The following is a 23,135-nucleotide window of genomic DNA, read 5'->3' on the forward strand; positions in this document are numbered from 1 at the left end:
AGAAAGGGGAATGTGTTCATGACATGCTAACTGACAACCCCCAGGCCAAAACCACTTAGGTAGACCATGCAGAGCATGCTGTTGAAAGATGGGGGACACCAGAGAGTGCAATCGGAATGTCGAGACTGTAACCTGGAGCCTGGAAATGGGACGGCCCTAACAAAATTAGGACAGCTGAAGGGCATGTGATAATTGATGTATTTGTCTGAAAGCATTTATCCCAGCCAAAATGGCTACCATCTCCCTCTAAAAAAGCCAAAAGAATATGAGCAGGTTTTTTTCAATTTTTTGTATCTGTACTTTTCCTGTAGCCATTGAAACTTCCTCCCAAAAATACGGATACCTCAGAATAAGTAAGTAAAATAATGTTGGTCCTAGACGTTAACAAAATACACATAAACTACACATGCAATCATCAGGAATCATGCTAAATCCAATCAAAGACAAGAATGATTGAGACAAAATACCACAGAAAAAGAAAATGGTAGTATATTCAAAATGTGATATTTTAATTTTATTCAAAACAAATATCAAAGCAATACAGGATAATGAGAACATTTCAAGGTTATGTTGAAAGCCGTGTATTTACCAACTGCAATTAGCTGAATTTTAACTTGAAAACAGTCGCCTCTGGCCCCATTTTGCTAAATAAACAGAAGCGGAAATACAGCTGATTTTGCAAATTTGGTTCCATTGCAGTAAACATCGGCGATTACTTTTGATTAACCCAGTCATGCCAGGTGTGGTTTAGGGAATATTCCAGTTCCTGCAATGGCAAGGTTACTTTAAATGTCCCTTAAACATTATTCCAGATTATTAAAAAAAATGCCTTGTGGGGGAGAAAAGAAATAGAATGAGGGTATCAAGGAAGCTATTTCTTTCTGATATTTGATATAATTAATATAAAGTGTTTCAAATACCTGAAATCATAGGCGTTTGTTCACTAATCACTAAGTATAGGTGTGTTAACAGTTACATTTGTTAAAAAACAAAACACACAAAAAGCAATCATTTAAAAAAAAAAAAAAAAAAAGTAGGTATCTTAAGTTTTACTTATTTTACTGTTTAGTAAATCCCATAGTTGTATTGATAAACTGAAATTGCTAAACTGAGACTCCCTTATGGTATAGTCTTGATTGAAGTTAAAGGTATGATCATTGTTAACCACTAAATTTGTGTCACTTTAGCTATCTGTGCCTTAGGCGTAGAGGGCAGTAGAGTAAAGGGTCAATATGTGAGTATAATAGACTATCTACGTATGCTGTCACTAGTACAAAGAACAATATTTACGCATGACCCAATTGCAGTGGACGGCTCAATAAAAATGAACATACTGTATATACTCGAGTATAAGCCGACCCGAATATAAGCCGAGGCCCCTAATTTTACCCCAAAAAACTGGGAAACTTATTGACTCAAGTATAAGACTAGGGTGGGAAATGCAGCAGCTACTGGTAAATTTCTAAATAAAATTTGATCCTAAAAAAATTATATTAATTGAATATTTATTTACAATGTGTGTATATAATGAATGCAGTGTGTGTGTATGAGAGTGCAGTGTGTATGAATGCAGTGTGTGTGTGATGCAGAGCCTTGGTGGGGGGTTATTTTTTAATTATTATTTAAATATTGTTTTTTGTTTCATTAATATTTTTTTATTATTATTATTATTATTATATATTCATTTTTTCGTCCCCCCTCCCTGCTTCCTAGCTGGCCAGGGAGGGGGGCTCTCACTCCCTGGTGGTCCAGTGGCATTGGTAGTTCAGTGGGGGGAAGAGGGTGGCTGGCAGGGAGCACTTATCTCTCCTGCAGCTCCTGTCAGCTCCCTTCTCCTCCGCGCCGGTCCGTGCAGCTCCCCTGTCAGCTCACAGTGTAAGTCTCGCGAGAGCCGCACTATGACCCCGCGGCTCTCGCGAGACTTACACTGGGAGCTGACATAGGCGCTGAACGGACCGGCGCAAGAGGAGAAGGGAGCTGACAGGAGCTGCAGGAGAGGTAAGTGCTCGCTGCCAGCCCCCTGTCTGTATTATGGCAATGTAAATTGCCATAATACAGACAGTGACTCGAGTATAAGACGAGTTGGGGTTTTTCAGCACAAAAAATGTGCTGAAAAACTCGCCTTATACTCGAGTATATACGGTAACATGAAAATAAATTGGGGTACGTCACTGTGTTCAAGACAATTTAAGGGCCACGATTAGCTCCAGTATTGTCTAAGTCATTCATAATTCTAATAGAACTCCATGATTTCAAAGCAGCTAAATGTAGGACTAAAATATTGATGCCACCATTTCTTCAGTAATACTCACCTACAAAACCATCTGATACTCTGCCTAGAGCAAATATGGTCCTTTGGCTTTTTCAAAAGCTGTGCATTCTGCATTTAGAGCACTTTGTGGGACATGCTCTGTTTATGCACATGGATAGATAGAGATATAGATAAGAATAGATGGATAGATAGATAGTGCTACGGAATATGATGGCGCTATATAAATACCAGTAATAATAATAAATGATAGATATACAATATTCAGATACAGCTAGGTGCCCACAAGAAATTCATTTCTTAAGTCTCTCTGCCTACCCTAGTAAAATGTAGAGGCCTCTGAAACACGGTAGAGTATATGTCTTTTCTTTTTTTTTTAAATTCTTTATTTTTGGAAGTGCATGTATAAATACAAGTTTCAGTATTGCAAGATAGGGTGCACTTTGTTTTTTGTTGATTAAAGATTCAAAGGTAAACATGGATTAACAGAATAAGACATAAGGAACAATCAGGTTTTATGCATTAACTTGAACAGTGAGACTTGAGGTCTTAGCATTATATTTGATCGTGTATTGCTAGCTATCTGGGTAGTTACAAAAGGCAAGATCTTCATGGATTTACTCTGAGGGAGCCGTAGGTGGCAGAGACCTAACAGTGGGTCCGGTTAAAACGTATGGGTCTGTGTGCCTTGCATGCGTTACGCGCCTCGGCCTCTACATGGTGGTCCCCCTCTCTGAGTACCAGGGCAACATCATAATATAATAGATATTCAGATATAAACATATACTGGCATAAAAGAGTGTTAGGAGTAATCAGGTTAGACCTGTTAACTGGGCAGTGTTGCTGATTGGCGCTGTTGTGTGGGTTCGGTGTGCTAGACCAAGGGGGGACTCTCAGTGAGCCTATAGATAAGGTTGATGTGATATAGCGTGGTCAGCGCCAGGTAAGTGACATGATACTTGCTGCTAGTATTCTGCAGTGTAAGTGATGGGCTGGTACCGTTCTCAACTGGTATAACGCGTCCGTCTGAGCCACGGTGTGATTGTCGGCTTGAGCCCAGCTATGGGCAGCGGGCGCGAAATAGTGTGCCTTGGTATGGTATTGTATTTGGGGGGGTACGGGGCAACCCGAAGTGTGTTGCTATGTGTTCTTCCCCCCCCCCCCCTCCCACCTGCATGACCAACTTCATATAAAATGCTTGGTATACATATATGATTAACTAAACAATAAAAAATAAATATATATAATAAAAAAAAATACAAGTAAAAAAAAATAAAAGGAAAAAAAAGGGAATGAAAAGGAAAGAACAGCAATCGTCAGTAAGATCAGTCTTAAAGTATGCTAAAACGGCATGGGGGCAGCGATGGGTTGCCTTTATAGCTAATCTGTCTCTTTGCAAAGTTTACGTTGCTCTCGTTTAACAGCTTGGCGGGTGAGTCTTCAGGAGTAAGGGCATATGACAAAAAGAGTCAGGTCTCAGTGGGCCACAAGGTAGGAACTGGAGTTCTCATGCTGTCCGTGCGGTACCTGGGCGAAATGCAGAGCCCCTCTCTTAATCATGGGGGTTGATCTTCTTCTGTCGGACCATTCTGTGGCGAGTGGTGAGCTCTGTTCCGGGTCACCCCTCTCGGTGTCAGGGTCATAGCGTTGGCATCTTCGGCTGTTCCCTGTGTTAGCCGCGTTACAGGAGGTAGCTGCAGCGTGTTGAGGAGCTTCGCAGGGTCTTCCCCTGCAGACAGGATCAGCACTGTGTCTCCGTGGGGAACTACTAAGGTTCCAGACGCTCCCCACCTGTATCTGATATTATGGTCTCTCAGTGTTCTGGTGACCGGTTGGAACCGGCGACGTTCTGCCAGTATTGCGAATGGTAGGTCTTCAAATATTTTAATCTGGCAGTTGTCCACGGTCACTGAGGCTTGGCTTCTGGATCGGGTGAGAATGGCCGTTTTGACCGCGATGTCTCTTGTCACCACTATTGTATCTCGTGGTGCGTCAGCTGGGGCGGTGGGTGCTTTCCGAACTCTAAATGCTGTGATCAGTGGGGGTGCTTTGTTGTCCCCCCGCACGCCCAAAGCCTTGGCAACCTTATCAGTGAAGTCCATTAGGGCCTCTGGGTTCACAGTCTCCGGTATCCCTCGCATCCGCACATTTCTCCTGCGGTGCCGGGCCTCAAGAGCGGTGACTGTCCTGGTCAGGCTCCGGACCTGTTGGGCCATAGTTTCCAGCTGTGCTTGCGTCCCTAGTTGCTGGCTGTCCCTGTCACCTTCTCTGGCTTCCACTTCGTCTACACGGCGACTTAATGCGCTGACCTCTGCCTGCACTCCAGTTAGATCTGTTTTCCACACCGCTCGGAGGTCCAGTAACAGCCTCTTAATGTCCCCTTTAGTGGCTGGGGACGTGTCGGCATCCGAGTCCGCCGTGCGGTGCACTCCGCTATGCGCCTGTGAGGACGCGGATCCATCTTCCCCATCAGAGCCCTCCGAAGTGCTGGAGACTCGTGGTCTGCTGGGGGCCATCTTGGATTGGGCCTGTGGCCTCGGTCCGTCAAAGGATCTTCGGATGTCAGGTTGGTAAAGGCTTTCCGAGTGGACTGATTTTCGGTTTTTGCGCCCCATCTTAATTGTGGAGGTATTGGGCACAATTTGGCTCCTGTTTTTGGCCGTTTTCGTGGCTTTTTGTCAATAAATATAGTCTATGGAGCAGGAGCTCTGCATACACGCGTCTGGTCGGTTGCTCCGCTGGCCACGCCCCTGAGTATATGTCTTTTGCTGAATTTATTGTACACGATTATTTTATTTTTGGAGAATAAGACACCACCCTAAAAGCTTCCTCAGAGAAAGTTCAGAGGACAAAGTTTAGTTCTATCAAATTTCAAAGTGACATAATGATATTCGTTCACTAAACATCGAACTGTGGTGAACTGAAAACTGAAAAGTGCACCTCAGGTGTTTTTTTTTTTTTTTTTATATATAGGCCGGTACTAAAAATTAAATCACAATGGAAATTCATTTTATCAATCAGAATAAAATATAACACTGCATTTCCTAAAATTCCCCAAGTTTTTTTCTGGATATTAATTTTAATAAACAAGGCATGAAATAATACATTTTCTCTCTATAATCAGGTATATACTTTGGCAGCCCATTTTTTGTATTTAAATTGTTAACCTCTTTACTGCCAAAAACATGTTTTTTAGTTTCAGTGATTTTGCAAATTGAAATGTAGTCCATTGTACAGTGCTGTGGAATTTGTTGGTGCTATATAAATAATAATTATAATAAAGTATCACTTCCCTTCATTACTCCAGCAATGATTATTAGTTTGTAGAAGAACACATTCTTCTGCCCAGAGTCCATTTCACAAATTAAAGGATCACTATAGGGTCAGGAACACAAACATGTATTTCTGACCCTATAGTGTTAAAACCACCATTTAGCCTCCCTGGGTCCCTCATGCCTCCATAGATATAGTAAAAATCATACTGTATTTATGTTTGAAGCTGTAACTCTGCATGGTGTTGGACTCAGAAAAACAAGCAGTCTGCTGATATCATCAGAAGTGGTAGCCTGATCCAATCACAATGCTTCCCCGTGGGATTGGCTGAGACTGACAAGGAGGCAGATCAGGGGCAGAGCCAGCATGATTCAAACACAGCCCTGGCCAATCAGCATCTCCTCATAGAGATGAATTGAATCAATAAATCTATATGAGGAAAGTTCAGTGTCAGCATGCAGAGGTAGGAGATACTGAATGTTAGGATGCATTTTAGGCAGCCATGACCCAGGAAGGATCTTTAACAGCCATCTGAGGAGTGGCCAGTGAAGTTATCACTAGGCTGTAATGTAAACACTGCATTTTATCTGAAAAGACTGTGTTTACAGCAAAAAGCCTGAAGGTAATGATTCTACTCACCAGAGCAAATTCAATAAGCTGTAGTTGTTCTGGTGACTATAGTGTCCCTTTAATGTCTATAAATGTCCTGAAAACGACAGCCTCCACTCTCTCCTTTCAAAAAGCAAAGTAAACTTCAAAGATCATAGTATTCCTACTGTTAGGGAGCAAAGGGGGAGTGAATGATATTTCTCACACATACCTCTTATACCTGTATTAGCATTATAGACATTTGCTATAAAACTTACCATTACTGTAGGTATATGTGATTCAACTGTATTTACTCTATGTGAGAATTATGCTCAAATGCAGACATTCTTTCACATACTATTGGCATTTTCATTAAAGGACCACTATAGTGCCAGGAAAACAAACTCTTTTTCCTGGCACTATAGGTTTATTAGGTCCCCCCCACCCTCATGCCCCCCCCCCCCCCCCTACAGCTGGGATGAAGGGGTTAAAACCCCTTCAGCCACTTACCTATCTCAAGCGCAGAGCTTCCTCTGTGTTGGTGACCTCTGCGTCGAATGTGCAAGTGCGGCAAGAGTGCATTCAAACCGCCCATACGAAAGCATTACTGAATACTTTCCTATGGACGTCAGCGTCTTCTCACTGTAATTTTCACAGTGAGAATCGCAGAAGCGGCCTCTAGTGGCTGTCAGGGATACAGTGACTAGAGGCTGGATTAACCCTCAGTGTAAACAGCAGTTTCTCTGAAACTGCTATGTTGTCAGCTGCAGGGTTAAAACTAGAGGGACCTGGCACCCAGACCACTTAATTGAGCTGAAGTGGTCTGGGTGCCTATAGTGGTCCTTTAAGCTTTACTGCTAGTAATGCCATCAGGGTTCTTTCCAATAACTACGAGCAGGGTATTCGGACATTTTTATCTATTTTGTCATGCCTACCACATGTGAGAAAAAAAAAATGTATTTTATGTGCTAGCTATTCATACCATGTCTCAAATAAATGTTATGCGGCTAATTTTATATATATATATATATATATAATATACACACACACAAACATATATAATGTATTTTATCATTCTTAGTAACTTACTATATTAAGAAATTATGAAACATACAAAATAATTTATCAATAATAGAAAATCAATTTTTGTGCCAGTGTATGTCAACCTTCGGCACTCCAAATGTTGTGGAGTACATCTCCAATAATGCTCTAAAAAACAATAATGCTGGCAAAGCATCAGGAGAGATCCACAACATCTGGAGTGCCAAAGGTATATCCATGGGACTATATGTGTTTCATAACTAATCATTTATTGGTGTGTGTATATATATATATATATATCTCTCTCTCTCTCTCTCTCTCTCTCTCTCTCTATATATATATATATATATATATATATATAGAGAGAGAGATATATATATATATATACACACACCAATAAATGATAAATATACACTGCTCAAAAAAATAAAGGGAACACAAAAATAACACATCCTAGATCTGAATGAATTAAATATTCTTCTGAAATACTTTGTTCTTTACATAGTTGAATGTGCTGACAACAAAATCACACAAAAATAAAAAAAAAGGAAATCAAATTTTTCAACCCATGGAGGTCTGGATTTGGAGTCACACTGAAAATTAAAGTGGAAAAACACACTACAGGCTGATCCAACTTTGGTGTAATGTCCTTAAAACAAGTCAAAATGAGGCTCAGTAGTGTGTGTGTCCTCCACGTGGCTGTATGACCTCAATACAACGCATGTGCATTCTCCTGATGAGGTGGCGGATGGTCTCCTGAGGGATCTCTTCCCAGACCTGGACTAAAGCATCTGCCAACTCCTGGACAGTCTGTGGTGCAACGTGACGTTGGTGGATGGAGCGAAACATGATGTCCCAGATGTGCTCAATTAGATTCAGGTCTGGGGAACGGGTGGGCCAGTCCATAGCATCAATGCCTTCATCTTGCAGGAACTGCTGACACACTCCAGCCACATGAGGTCTAGCATTGTCTTGCATTAGGAGGAACCCAGGGCCAACCGCACCAGCATATGGTCTCACAAAGGGTCTGAGGATCTCATCTCGGTACCTAATGGCAGTCAGGCTACCTCTGGCGAGCACATGGAGGGCTGTGCGGCCCCCCAAAGAAATGCCACTCCACACCATTACTGACCGACTGCCAAACCGGTCATGCTGGAGGATGTTGCAGGTAGCAGAACGTTCTCCACGGCGTCTCCAGACTCTGTCACGTCTGTCACGTGCTCAGTGTGAACCTGCTTTCACTTGTGAAGAGCACAGGGCGCCAGTGGCGAATTTGCCAATCTTGGTGTTCTCTGGCAAATGCCAAACGTCCTGCACGGTGTTGGGCTGTAAGCACAACCCCCACCTGTGTACGTCGGGCCCTCATACCACCCTCATGGAGTCTGTTTCTGACCGTTTGAGCAGACACATGCACATTTGTGGCCTGCTGGAGGTCATTTTGCAGGGCTCTGGCAGTGCCCCTCCTGTTCCTCCTTGCACAAAGACGGAGGTAGCGGTCCTGCTGCTGGGTTGTAACCCTCCTACAGCCTCCTACACGTCTCCTGATGTACTGGCCTGTCTCCTGGTAGCGCCTCCATGCTCTGGACACTACGCTGACAGACACAGCAAACTTTCTTGCCACAGCTCGCACTGATGTGCCATCCTGGATGAGCTGCACTACCTGAGTCACTTGTGTGGGTTGTATACTCCGTCTCATGCTACCACTAGAGTGAAAGCACCGCCAGCATCCAAAAGTGACCAAAACATCAGCCAGGAAGCATAGGAACTCAGAAGTGGTCTGTGGTCACCACCTGCAGAACCACTCCTTTATTGGGGGTGTCTTGCTAATTGCCTATAATTTCTACCTGTTGTCTATCCCATTTGCACAACAGCATGTGAAATTGATTGTCACTCAGTGTTGCTTCCTAAGTGGACAGTTTGATTTCAGAGAAGTGTGATTGACTTGGAGTTACATTGTGTTGTTTAAGTGTTCCCTTTATTTTTTTTGAGCAGTATATATATATATATATACACACACTGTTTAGGGTGCTGCTTTTTTCTAAAATATTGTGTTACGGCTCTGTATACTTAGAGGACAAGTATTATAAGCGCCTTTATATTCACTTGTGCTTTTTTAGTATTTAGCTTTAATTAAGCTTAACTTGTTTAGCTGCCTGGAGTGTCCCTTTAATGTGAGTTTTATTTATGTCATTTCCATGATACACCTATACTCTCAGGCATATTTATGTGTGTTTTACTGCTCCTTGATACAATTATTATTATTATTGGTATTTATAAAGCGCCAACTTATTCCACAACGCTTTACAATATTATGAAAGGGGGAAATTTAATAATAAGCGAGACAATTACAAAGTGCTATATGAACAATAGGTAGATGAGAACTTTCAATTTTACCCTTTTCACATTATTTTGAGATTTATTTCTGTGGAACTCTGTAATACTCTCATGCACACAGTATATTGCTGTGAATGTTGTTGTGGAACTCTGTAATGATCCACTTAAAAAAAACAAAAAAAAACGTCAGTTTTATTATTTTGGAGCTTTCTAGTACACCCATATACACGAGTGAGTTTTATTTTAGTGAAGCTTTGTGACACACTTGTACACACCATACATTTCTGTGTGATTAATTGCTGAGGAGTTCTGCAATATATTCATATATATAGCGCAGCATATTTGGACAAAACCCATATTGGTATTTTTAGTTTAAATTCTGCTATTGTATTAAACTGAGACTGGGCCTTGTGCCAGGGAGACTCTTAATTTGGGTCAAACCACTTGAAAATGGCTTGACACAGAACAAAGACATGGCAAAAGCGGTATGTTGACAACATAACCACTGAATAGCGTTGTAGTAGTTATGGTGCTTGGCCTATTCATGTCCAAACGTATACTTCCCTGTGCATCTCCCACACATCCTCCCTTCCCTATCCATTACCCCGTAGCCCTCTGTGCAACATCACCTGTACCCCCCCTGAGCATTTCCCCACATCCCCTCTATATGTTTCTCCACATTCCTACACTCACATACAGACAACGCCCCCCTCCCCCCACACACACACACATACACTCACTTATCTTGCTGTCTTTTGAATTCTGGAGTGGGAACTGGTTAAGTTATGACATCATAACAGAGTATGACATTGTAACAGAGTATGACATCATAAGAATAGTGTTCCATTTCTAGCTGTAGCAAGTACACAGACTAGCTCTGGCTATACCACCTGCAAGAGGAAACACATTAATAGCGGACAGCATGTGACATAGTGAAGGGGCCCTTGCTGCTGATGTAACTCCGGATAGCACAGGAAGGATAACAAAGCCCAAGCACTACTTACTGTAGTAATACCTAAACATAAATAGAAGAATAAGTCACAAAAAGATACTGCAATCTAGGAATGCGAGCGTATTCACATTCCCAGTGTGCCCCAGCTTAATTATAAATCTGTCTCCACACTTTACTGCGCGTTTTAATCCCTAGGATCTCTGTAATATATATTTATACATACCTGATATTACTGTGAGTTTTACTGCTGTGGATCTCTGTAATGTGGATGTTATCATAGCCATGAAGCTCCAATTCAATCAGTTTCTGATTGGTAGATGTTCACTGATTGGAAAGCATCATGATAACACAGCCCTCAAATTTGCAACAGCCATGAGCAGTTGAATAGTGTTTATGGGATTGTTTTTACTTTGCAAGCAATTTGCAACAAATAATAGTGTGTGGAGCGCACTCATGCTTTTTGCGAGTAATTTCTTTATTTTGCGCAAGGAATAAGTGGAAAATACATGAATGGCATTACAGTTGCATTCTTCATTAAATTGTTAGGCACAGAACATCTTTAAAAAACAAAATTATTATTTTTTATTTATTTTTGCAAAATACTTTTTTTTTTTTTTTTTTTTTTTTTTTTTAATGTGATTCATGAAAAATGCTACATGTTCTAAATTGGGTTGTTAGTTAGGACATTTATACAACATTGAATTGACTTCAAAGTATCCCCAAACGTAGACATTCAGAGATTTATACTTAGCAATCGTTATTAAAATGTGCTTACAGATGTCAGTCATACATATCCATGGAAAAAGCAATCCTCAACAATCACTAAATCATTAATTGACAGGAATTAACTAGGGAGTTTAAGGTTTATAAAAACTGAGCTAGAAATGGAATAAGAAAAGGTTTCCAGTTTGGCTCTTTTGGACTAAATTTGACATTTCATGGGGAAATTCTGATAACTATGTCTGAATTGTATATAGAAAAGCCTATACAAATATAAATATAAGTTTATATGTTTTATATAATAACAATATATTGATTTGGGTGATCTGTTTAATGGATTAAATGTGATATTTTACTTTGTTCTTCTGTAGAATTCTTTACAATTCTATTTTCTGTAGTTTTTACTTAAATAATGATATCCTTTAAATTCACAGGCCTCCCAACCATCCCATCATGTTACAACGTTGTTCTCTGGTGTCCTACTTTTGTGGACACCAGAGAATGGTCCCCCCAACGAGCACAGCTCGAGCGTATCTTTAGACATACTCGTACTATGCCATAGGGTCGGGGTAGGCAACTTTTGGCACCCCAGATGCACATTTTAGAGGGGCCTTTTATAGTAGCCAGCCTAAGGCACACCTGTGCAATAATCATGCTGTCTAACCAGCATCTTGATATGCCACACCTGTGAGGTGGATGGATTATCTTGCAAAGGAGAAGTGCTCACTAACACAGATTTAGACAGATTTGTGAACAATATTTGAGAGAAATAGGCCTTTTGTGTACATAGAAAAAGTCTTAGATCTTTGAGTTCAGCTATTGAAAAATGGGGGCAAAAACAAAAGTGTTGCGTCTATAATTTTGTTCAGTGTATATTAAACAAATGTGCATTAAATGTAGAAATCAGCACCTTTTTTTTTCTGCAACTGCAACCTAGTTTCCTGTGAGTCATTGTTATTCGCTCTGTCTTTGCACCTAGAAGTCAGCATAGAGCAAGCATAGACAGAAGAAGGAAACAATGTTTCTATTTCTTCATTTGCAGTGTTTGCACTGACTTTTCCTGTTTGAACTAGGCTACAAATGTCTTTTGCTAAATATTTAATATTACTTTAACCCCTTAAGGACTGAGCCAAATGTACACGTTGTGAACAAAACAAAACCTGGAATTTGCACTATATGTCTGTCTAACGGTAATTCACCTCATTCATATTAAGTGCACCCCCCCCCCCCCCCTTATTATATATCATTTTATTCAGGGGAAACAGGGCTTTCATTTAATATCAAATATGTAGCTATGAAACATAATTTAATATGAAAAAAAATGGGAGAAAATAAGAAATGTTGTTATTTTTTTAGTTCTACATGACATTTTAACTGTCAATGTCATAATACTGTTTGCTTTTACTGCAATAAAATACACATATTTGTATTTAGCAAAGTCTCACGTGTAAAACAGTACCCCCTATGTACAGGTTTTATGGTGTTTTGGGAAGTTACATTTGAAATTGAAATTCGCCAGATTGGTTACGTTGCCTTTGGGACTGCATAGTAGCCCAGGAATAAAATTTACACCCATAATGGCATACCATTTGCAATAGTAGACAACCCAAGGTATTGCAAATGGGGTATATCCAGTCTTTTGTAGTAGCCATTTGGTCACAAACACTGGCCAAAGTTAGCGTTAGCGTTAGTATTTGTTTGTGTGTGAAAAATGCAAAAAACGCCAATTTTGGCCAGTGTTTGTGACTAAGTGGCTACTAAAAAAGACTGGACATACCCCGTTTGCAATACCTTGGGTTGTCTACTATTGCAAATGGTATGCCATCATATGGGTAATTTTCATTCTTGGGCTACCATAGGGTCTCAAAGGCAACGTAACCAATCTGGCGAATTTTAATGTGAAAAAAATGAAACACAAGCCTTATATTTGACGCTGTAACTTTTGAAAACACCATAAAACCTGTACATGAGGGGTACTGTTGTACTCGGGAGACTTCGCTGAACACAAATATTTGTGTTTCAAAACAGTAAAAAGTATCACAGCAATAATATCATCCGTGTAAGTGCTGTTTGTGCGTGAAAAATGCAAAAAAAATTCACTTTTACTGGCGATATCATCATTGTAATACATTTTACTGTTTTGAAACACTAATATTTGTGTTCAGCGAAGTCCCCCGAGTAGAACAGTACCCCCCATGTACAGGTTTTATGGTGTCTTGGAAAGTTATAGGGTTAAATATAGTGCTAGCAAATTAAATTCCCTTTACTTTCGGCATGGGTTATCAGGCAGGACCCACTAATTGTAATTAATTAAGATACCTAATTATGTAAAAATATTACATAAATATATGTGTAGAATTAATATATGTATATATATATATATACATATGTGTGTGTATATATATATGTATATATATATCATTTCTTTTAAATATTTGTATTTATATATAGATATATATATAGTGATATATACGTATATATTTAAGTATATATATATATATATATATATATATATATATATACACACATATATATATATATTATTTCGTTCTACGTGTATTTTGATATAAATATATATACGAAATAACATCTATATATTTTTTAATTATTTATTTTTAATTATTTTTTTAATTTTATTTTTTTACGTATTTACATATTTTTTTATATTATATATAAATATATATATATATATAACAATAATTATATATATATTTAATCAGTATCAGTCTACGTGTAATTTGATATTAATATATATATATATATACCGTATTTATCAGCGTATAACACACACCGGCGTATAACATGCACCTCATTTTTTTTTTTTTTTTAATTCTTTATTTTTGTTGTGCAAGGTTTGACAAAATGATGTACGTTGCCACAACAGCAGACATAATCACAGTAAGTTCACAGGTTTATACATATGCGGCATTGAGGTACAGGCACATTTTTTTTTAAAACGTTGTTAAACATAGCATAATAACGGTGTAGGTTCTCGCTTGTATAGATAGGTAAACATAAGAGGTACATGTTAACATTAGGAGAGACAATATATAACGGTGTAGGTTCTCGCTTGTATAGATAGTTAAACATAGCATTATTCGTCTTGGCGTTTGCTAAATAGGCATATGTTAATATTAGGAAAGACAATATATAACGGTGTAGGTTCTCGCTTGTATAGATAGGTAAACATAAGAGGTACATGTTAACATTAGGAGAGACAATATATAACGGTGTAGGTTCTCGCTTGTATAGATAGTTAAACATAGCATTATTCGTCTTGGCGTTTGCTAAATAGGCATATGTTAATATTAGGAAAGACAATATATAACGGTGTAGGTTCTCGCTTGTATAGATAGTTAAACATAGCATTATTCGTCTTGGCGTTTGCTAAATAGGTACATGTTAATATTAGAAAAGGCAATATATGACTGTGTAGGTGCTCGCTTGTATAGATAGTTAAACCTAGCATTATTCGTCTTGGCGTTTGCTAAATAGGTACATGTTAAAGATAATATATAACGGTGTAGGTTCTAGCTTGTATAGATAGTTAAACATAGCATTATTCGTCTTGGCGTTTGCTAAATAGGTGCATGTTAAACAAACTTACAGTGACATCCTGATATCAAAAAGTACAATGAGGTTGAAAGCAAGATCTGTCTATGTGGCTAATCTAGTATATATTGCTTTGGATGCCGGAGCAGCAAACAATCATGTGTAGAGCAAAAGAAAATTAAATAACACATTAAATGCAACTCGCAAAAAATTAAGGGACATATTTACACTCGTCATAAATAGAGTCAGCGAGCAGAAAAATAATGGCATAATACGAAAAAAAAAACAAAACAAAAAAAAACCATAAAAGCAGGTCACATAAAAGAGGGTCCGTTTTAAATTAGGTTCGCTGGAAACTGTCTGAAAGTGAAGAGGCCATGACATTATACAGCGGGCCTGTCCCTGTCATAGTCACCAGTCAGCCGATTCCCAAGTTCGGAAAAAGCCAGCAGAGTGCTGTTGGGCTGTAAAACGTCCCTGATAGAAGTGGTTGCCCGGGCTGTCGTCTCATTTTGCCGTTGCCCGCCTTGGGTATCCTGCATTTCCATATCACAGCGAGGCGATGCGGGTTTCTGTGCCCAGGTGTCGGTAGAAGGGACCGGTTTGCTGGTCGGGCTCGGATCCGTCTTGGGGCTGGGTGTCGTAGTCCTTTGGACCTCAGGCAGGGTGAGTGAGCATGTCGGGTCTCAAGGTTCCGCTGTGCTCTGTGTCTATGGTGAGGTTTTGTACCTGTTGTCATCCTCTTGCTCGCCGTGGGTATGCGATTCTGCGTTGTTTTGAGCTTGATGAGTAAGCAGTGTATGGTTCGCCGCCTGGATGGAGCTTCTGCCGCTGGTGTATTTGCAGACTGGTGACCCCGAGGTGGACGGGTATTTGCGTGCCTTGAGTCGGCGTGGGCTGGCATACCATGTTTGGGGTAGGCAGGGTTGTCTGGGGCTCTGGGGGTGCCCCGTGCTCGCTTTCTACGCTGGTTCCGCTGGGGCCTAATCAGGCCTGATTTCGGCGCCATGGAGGTGTTGCTGTCATGGAGGGAGGTAGATCGCATTGTTGTAGTTTCTGTTGCGACTCCGAGTACCAGCTTCTCCTGCAATTTCCTCCAGAAGTCCTCAAATAGTTGATCTATGCGGGCCGGCAGGTTGTCGCTTAATAGTTGTGGGTCGGCGTGGCGTTCTTGTGCCGCCCCCCTGTAGGCCACCGCCATCTTAGGTAGACTCCGTGGCCCTGTACTGTCGGCTTGTGCTCCTGTGGGTCTAGAGCTAAGCGAGGATTCCACCGTGATGGACCGGGATAACCCCCACCGGTCCTGGGGGGGAGGGAGAAGGCAGCTGCTCCGAGAGCTGGGAGAACGGCCGTCTCTCTTCAGCTCGGCGTTGTGTAGGCCGCAAGCCTCGGTCCGGGGAGTCCAGTGTCCGAGAAAGTCACGAAGGGTATCTCCCGGTACACCAGTGCCTACTGAGTCGGGTCCTGTCGGTTTGGGTCCCATTAGGTAGGGTGGCCCGTGTTTAAGTCCAGATTAGCTTGATTAGGCCCAGGAGCTCTTACAGAGTACGTCCGCTCAGCTCCACAGCCAGACTCCGCCCCCCATGCACCTCATTTTAAGAAGGAAATTCCAGGAAATTTCCCCCCCTCCCATAGTATTCCCCCCCCCCTCATCCCATAGTGTTTCCCCCCCCCTTTCCATAGTATTCTCCACCCCCTCACATAGTGTCCCCCCCTCATCCCATAGTGTCCCCCCCCCCGCCATAGTATTCTCCACCCCCTCCCATAGTGTTCTCCACCCCAGGGGCGTATTAGCCGCGAGGCAAACAAGGCATTTGCCTTGGGCGGCATTTTCCAGGGGGCGGCAAAAAACGCCGCCCCCAAATGCCCAAGGCAAATGTCTTGTTAGCCTTGCGGCTAACAGACATGCTGGGCTGGTTGCTGGGCGGGCGGGCGGGCGGGCGGCGAGGGAGCTCTTCCCCTGAGCTCTCTGCTCAGCTCCCTCGCGCGCCGCCCGCAGAGTGAGACTGGGAGCCGGAATATGACGTCATATTCCGGCTCCGCCTCCCAGCCTCACTCTGCGGGCGGCGCGCGAGGGAGCTGAGCAGAGAGCTCAGGGGAAGAGCTCCTTTGCCGGCCGCCCAGCCTGCCCGCCAGTGCCGCCCTGCAGCCACTGGACCACCAGGGAATGGGAGAACCCCCCCACCCCCAGCATTCCCAAAGGTAAGGAGGCTGGCGGGGGGGAGTAAATAAAAATAAAAAAAAGTGTTAATGTGAGTGTGTGTGTGTGTCTCTGACTGTGTGTGTCTGTTAGTGTGTGTGTGTGTGTGTGTGTTAGTGTGTGTGTCTGTTAGTGTGTGTCTGTGACTGTGTGTGTGTGTGTCTATTAGTGTGTGTCTGACTGTGTGTCCGACAGTGTGTGTCTGTTAGTGTGTGTGTGTGTCCGACTGTGTGTGTCTGTTAGTGTGTGTGTCTCACTGTGTGTGTCTGTTAGTGTGTGTGTGTCCGACTGTGTGTGTTTGTTAGTGTGTGTCCGACTGTGTGTGTCTCACTGTGTGTGTCTGTTAGTGTGTGTGTCTCACCGTGTGTGTCTGTTAGTGTGTGTGTCCGACTGTGTGTGTTTGTTAGTGTGTGTGTCCGACTGTGTGTGTTTGTTAGTGTGTGTGTCCGACTGTGTGTGTTTGTTAGTGTGTGTGTCTCACTGTGTGTGTCTGTTAGTGTGTGTCCGACTGTGTGTGTTTGTTAGTGTGTGTGTCTGTTAGCTAGTGTATGCGTATCTGTCAGTGAATATGTGTGTATTTAGAAGGCGGGGCAGGGGGGAAGGGTTGGGTGGGGGTGGCGCGCGGGGGGGGGGGTCTGAGTTTTGTCCTGCCTAGGGCAGCACAAAACCAAGATACACCACTGCTCCACCCCCTCCCATAGTATTCTCCACCCCCTCCCATAGTGTTCCCCACCTCCCATAGTGTCCCCTAGTGCACTTTCCCTCCCCTTGTCCCATAATTACTTACCTGTCTTGAAGCGTGGGCCAGCTTCACAGCGCGCACCGCGGTACTGGAACTTCAATTTCAGGTTCCGGTTTCCGGCGGGACTGAAAGGAAGTGTGCACACTTCCTTTCAGTCCCGCCGGAAACCGGATCCTGAAATTGAAGTTCCAGTATCGCGGTGCGCGCTGAACACCGGCCCACGCTTCAAGACAGGTAAGTAAATATGGTATATCGGCGTATAACACGCACACATCATTTTCCCCCTATTTTCAGGGAGAAAAAGTGCGTGTTATACGCCGATAAATACGGTATATATATATATATATATATATATATATATATATATATAATTATATATATATATATATATATATATATATATATATTAATAGTAAAATACACCTAGACAGTGTATGTATATGTGTGTATATATATATATATATATATATATATATACTTAGATCATATATATATATAATGTATATATATATGATCTAAGTATATAATTTTTTTTTTTACACTTATTAACTTTTATTTTATTTGATTTCCAGCCAGCAGGGGGACTAACTGTCATTACAGTTAGTCCCCCTGCTGGCAATGCCTCAGCCAGCTAACCCGGCCATGTGATTGTGAGGTCCTCGCAAGGACCTCACTCTCACATGGTCGGGGGGCCCCCAGGAGGACGGACGTGCCGCGGGGGTCCCCTGGGAGTCCCCCCAACCGCGATCGCCGGCGACCGGGTAAGTTAAAAAAAAAACGGAGGGCGTACTTTTACCCCCGGCGATGTTTAGAGCCGCTTAAAATAGGGTGTAATAGTACGCCCTCTGGTCTTAAAGGGTTAAAAGAAATTTAAGCTTCTCATTTTAAAAAATGGTTAACACAAGTTGCATGTGATTTTCAATGTTTTATACAATGGTGTACATTTTTATTGAGATTTGACAGTTCCCTTTTTAGGAGGTCTTGGTGATCTCACATTTGATTGTATCAGCTTGGTTTGAATGATTTCTGTTCTCTGATGTATTTTCCTGTTCTTTGCAAAAAAAAAAAAAAAAAAAATCCCAAAGCTTCTAATGAACTGTTGCAAAATATGGGGTTTTAAGGTGCCCAAGTATATATGCTTTGAATGAATTCAGATATTTTGCTTAGGTTTTTATCAGACACTAAAAAGCTCTGACACAAATTAAAGTTTCATTTCTAAATAAGCATTTTTACCTTCAGCAAATACACAGAGATTTTCAGGAACAATTTGGATTATTCTCTAATGTTACAATAATCACTAATACGCAGACAATACTCTCTTCCTTGGATTTTTCTCCTCACCTTCTAGTACGTGTCACCAACTGCATTTCTCTAACTGGAAGTCTTCTAATTTTCTAAAACGTAATCTTTCCAGAACTGAATTTCTTAATTTTCCTCCTTCTAACATCCCTTCTCCTTTGTCTGTTGCATTTCAGGTCAATGAATCCAAACTTCCAAGCTCGCTGTGTTGATGTAACATTCCACTCTAGACTCAACCCCCTTCACATTTCCAATCTATATCCAAATCATGTAACTTTCATCACATTTAAAGATTCCACTAAGGCACTTGTTCATATGTTTTCGCCCCTTGAATATTTCAATTTGCTCCTCACTGGCCTTCCCCATAACTGCATAGTCCCACTCCAATCTGTTATAATGCTGCTGTCAGGCTTATCTACTACCTCTGCTCCTCTCACACCTTACCCGTCTGACAACCTTTAAACTAGCTTCACATATCCTTCAGGATCTAATTCAAACTACTGATATTAACATAGAAAGCCCTTAACACATCTACCCCCATTTACATTTCCTCAATAATCCACAAATATACCCATTCTCAATCCTTACGCTCAGCAGTTGACCATCTTTTGTCCTCTGTTCCACCCACCGTTGCTAATTCTTGTTTACACAACTTCTCAAAGGCTGCACTTATAAGACTTTCTCCTAGCCTTCAGTCCTTCAAGAAATCATAAAAAATTAGCATAGCCTACCCTCTTCTGGGTAACTTCTCTCAACAGTCCTCCTGCCCCCCACACATAACCTATGTTTCCAAGTATACTTAACTCTTTCTCCCCTTTTAATCTACATTGTCTCCGCTCACTATTTTCAGACAATTAACAAAATACAGACATCATATCTATCATTTTCTCCAGTCATACCTCCCAACATTTCACCTGGACCAAAGAGGGACAATTCCATATTAGGGGGTATGTGGCCCTGGGTAGGGTTGATAAATTTGAAGTTACTAATAACGATTTATGCAACTAAAATGTATTTTACAACAACAACAACAATGTATCTTATTTACAAAGACTGATTTCTAAACACATTTCTTAGTTTAACCCCTTAAGGACGGCAGGCATAGCACGTCCCCCCCGTCCTATTCACTTACCCGGTTGCCGGCGATCCCATGTCGGAGATCGCGGTGGGGGGGACTTACTTGCCATGCCAGGAAGACCCCCTGCTACCGTTCCGGTCCCCCTGGGCCATGTGATCATATAATTGTTGTAATACGTTTTACTGTTTTGAAACACTAATTTTTGTGTTCAGCGAAGTCTCCCGATTATAACAGTACCCCTCATGTACAGGATTTAGGATGTTTTCAAAAGTTACAGAGTCAAATATAAGGCTTGCATTTCATTTTTTTCACATTGAAATTCGCCAGATTGGTTACGTTGCCTTTGAGACCGTATGGTTGCCCAGGAATGAAAATTACCCCCATGATGGCATACCATTTGCAATAGTAGACAACCCAAGGTAATGCAAATGGTGTATTTCCAGTCTTTTTTATAAGCCACTTAGTCACAAACAATGGCCAAAATTGGCATTCAAATTAGTTTTTTTGCATTTTTCACACAAAAAAGACTGGACATACCCCATTTGCAATACATTGGGTTGTCTACTATTGCAAATGGTATGCCATCATGGGAGTATTAATCATATTGAGTTCTGTTATACACACTAACAATATGGAGATCCTAGAAACCAGGGACATTTAGAAAAGAAGGACAGAGGGATTTGGGCTCAAAATAGGGACTGTCCCTCCTAAATATGGACACTTGGGAGGCATGTCTCCTCCCTTTTGACACGTGTTTCATCCTTTCACTTTTTGTTTCTGTCACCATTACGTGCTTACTGTTTGATATCCCAATGTATTATTGTTAATCACTGCAGAATATGTTGGAGAAAAATAAATAATAATATTAATAATGTGTAAGCACATATGACACGTATGGGTTATTCACTGAATTGTAAAAAAAAATATAATTCCAACATAGGCAAGAGTAACTAATTTGCAAAAATTCTACATGTTTGCCGAAATTTTGCCATTTATATTTCAATTCGCCAAAACTGGAAGTTTGTTGAATAATTTCCCAAGTATATAACAACCCCAATCATGAAAGAGCAACGTTGGCACAGAAGTCCAATATGTGTTCGGGCTGTTTAAACCTTACATACCTCAGATCCACATTAAATAAAATTATACACATTTTTTTTTTTACAATTCAAAGGGTGATAGGGATGCCTAGCTGTCCAGAAGTATGAAGCATTTATACAGCTAATTAAAAAAGTGCCTTTTGGAATACCTCTTGGTTAATGAATTGATCTCCCTCCTGATGCAGCAGAGATATTCAGAGGGCAGCATTTTTAATGTCAAGTAATGATATGGATCCAGTAACACATGGCTTTGGCAACTCTGGTATAGAGAGAGATTTTCTAATATCTTCGTGGATATGTCTCAACTGTGACAGTTATGAAAAATGTATACTGCAGAATTGCATTGCATTAAAGGAACACTCTAAGCACCATAAATACTACAAGATTATCTTGTGGTTATAGTGCCAAGAGTGCCCTGGTGCCCCCTCCCCCCTCCATTGTAAGTAGTCAAATTGTACTGGGCACTGCGGCCTGCCTCCATTAGGTGAAGCACTCTGGCTGAAATAGTCTACTTCACTTAGTGCCGAAAGATCCCTATCTGAGCAAAGTGCAGCAGTGCAATATTAAGCTTATTGGATGAGTGGCGATGGTGAACCTATAGCATGCATGCAAACGCTGGATCAGCCCTGATTCCCTCACACAGCGCACCTTTACTCTGCTTTTGTGGCTGGCTCATTCCAGATCCTTGTGGGGGCCTGGCTCTGGTACTTCCCTGCAGAAAGTTCTGGCATGCAGCAGCCAATCAGTGAGAAGAGTGTGATGTCATACCCTGGCTCCCTCATGAAACAGCATTGAGGTGGTGCGAGGACAATGCAGAATTTTAAAATGGGATCAGGGAAGAAGATGAAAAGGCACGTGAGCGATAAGGAATGAGAATAAAGGGCATGGGAGGGATGGGGAGGAAATAGAAGGGGCATGAGAGGAAGGCCTGGGAGAGAAAATGGGGCATGGGAGGATGGATGGATGCCTTTGGAGGAGGAGACAGATCCAGATCTTGCACCAAGAGATCTTGGCGCTGGAATCAGATAAGTTAAAGAAAGGGTTTTTAACCCATTTATGAACGGGGGAGGGTGCGCAGGTAGGGGGACACTATAGTGTTAGTAATACGGTTTTGTATTCCTAATTCTGTAGTGTTCCTTTAAGAGGGATGTAGGAAAATAAACTTGTATAGAATGGCAGACAAAGAAATTAGATTTTGAGATAAATAAGACGGCTTTGTGTTGCAGTTAGGGCACTAGGGCTCAAAAAGATTTGGCATCAGTGCTTTAAGCCAACAAGCTGGCTGCAGGGCTTAGCTCCAGAGAGCTAACAGAAGCTCTTAAAGGGTTTCTTCAACACTCTTTCAGTTTTATCAGAATAACGCCAAATCTGCATTATTCTGTAGGTTCCCCCAGAGAGCATTTAAAACTAGGTTTTCACTCACCTTAATCCAGCACCACGAAAAGATCCCGGCGCTGCTCAGCACACCTCCGTCTGATGTCTGAATCCTTTGATTGGAGGATTTAACGGGCTCCGAACGCATAGGCGCTCTCTGAGTCAGCATGGAGAGGAGGAAAGATAGGAAGGGAGGGAAAATAGAATGAATAAGGGTGCGTGGGAAAAAATAAAATCTGCACAGGGGATTGGGAGGCAGAATTGATTTCCTTAGTGTGGGCAGGAGGGAGAGGAGAAGACAAGCTTTTCCCTTGAAGGCTCCTTATGCACAGAATTGGACATTAGGCAGGCCGGAACATGCAGATAAACTGCCTAGGTCACGTGTGCTGGGGCTGTAACTCGCTCCCAGCACAAAATTAAGACTATCCCTGGATTCACATTGTTTCAAGCAGAAACACTGCACATCCAGACTCCCACCACCATCACCACTTCAAAAAGCAGAAGTGGTCATGGTGGTTAAAGTAACCCTTTAAGCAGGAGCTTCTCACTCTGTGGCTGAGGCAGTGAAGGCAGGGAGTGGCTATAGTGGTTAAGGTGCTTAGACTGTACCTTT

This window comes from Pelobates fuscus, chromosome 7 (assembly GCF_036172605.1).
Source record: "Pelobates fuscus isolate aPelFus1 chromosome 7, aPelFus1.pri, whole genome shotgun sequence".
NCBI classification, from domain to species: Eukaryota; Metazoa; Chordata; class Amphibia; order Anura; family Pelobatidae; genus Pelobates; species Pelobates fuscus.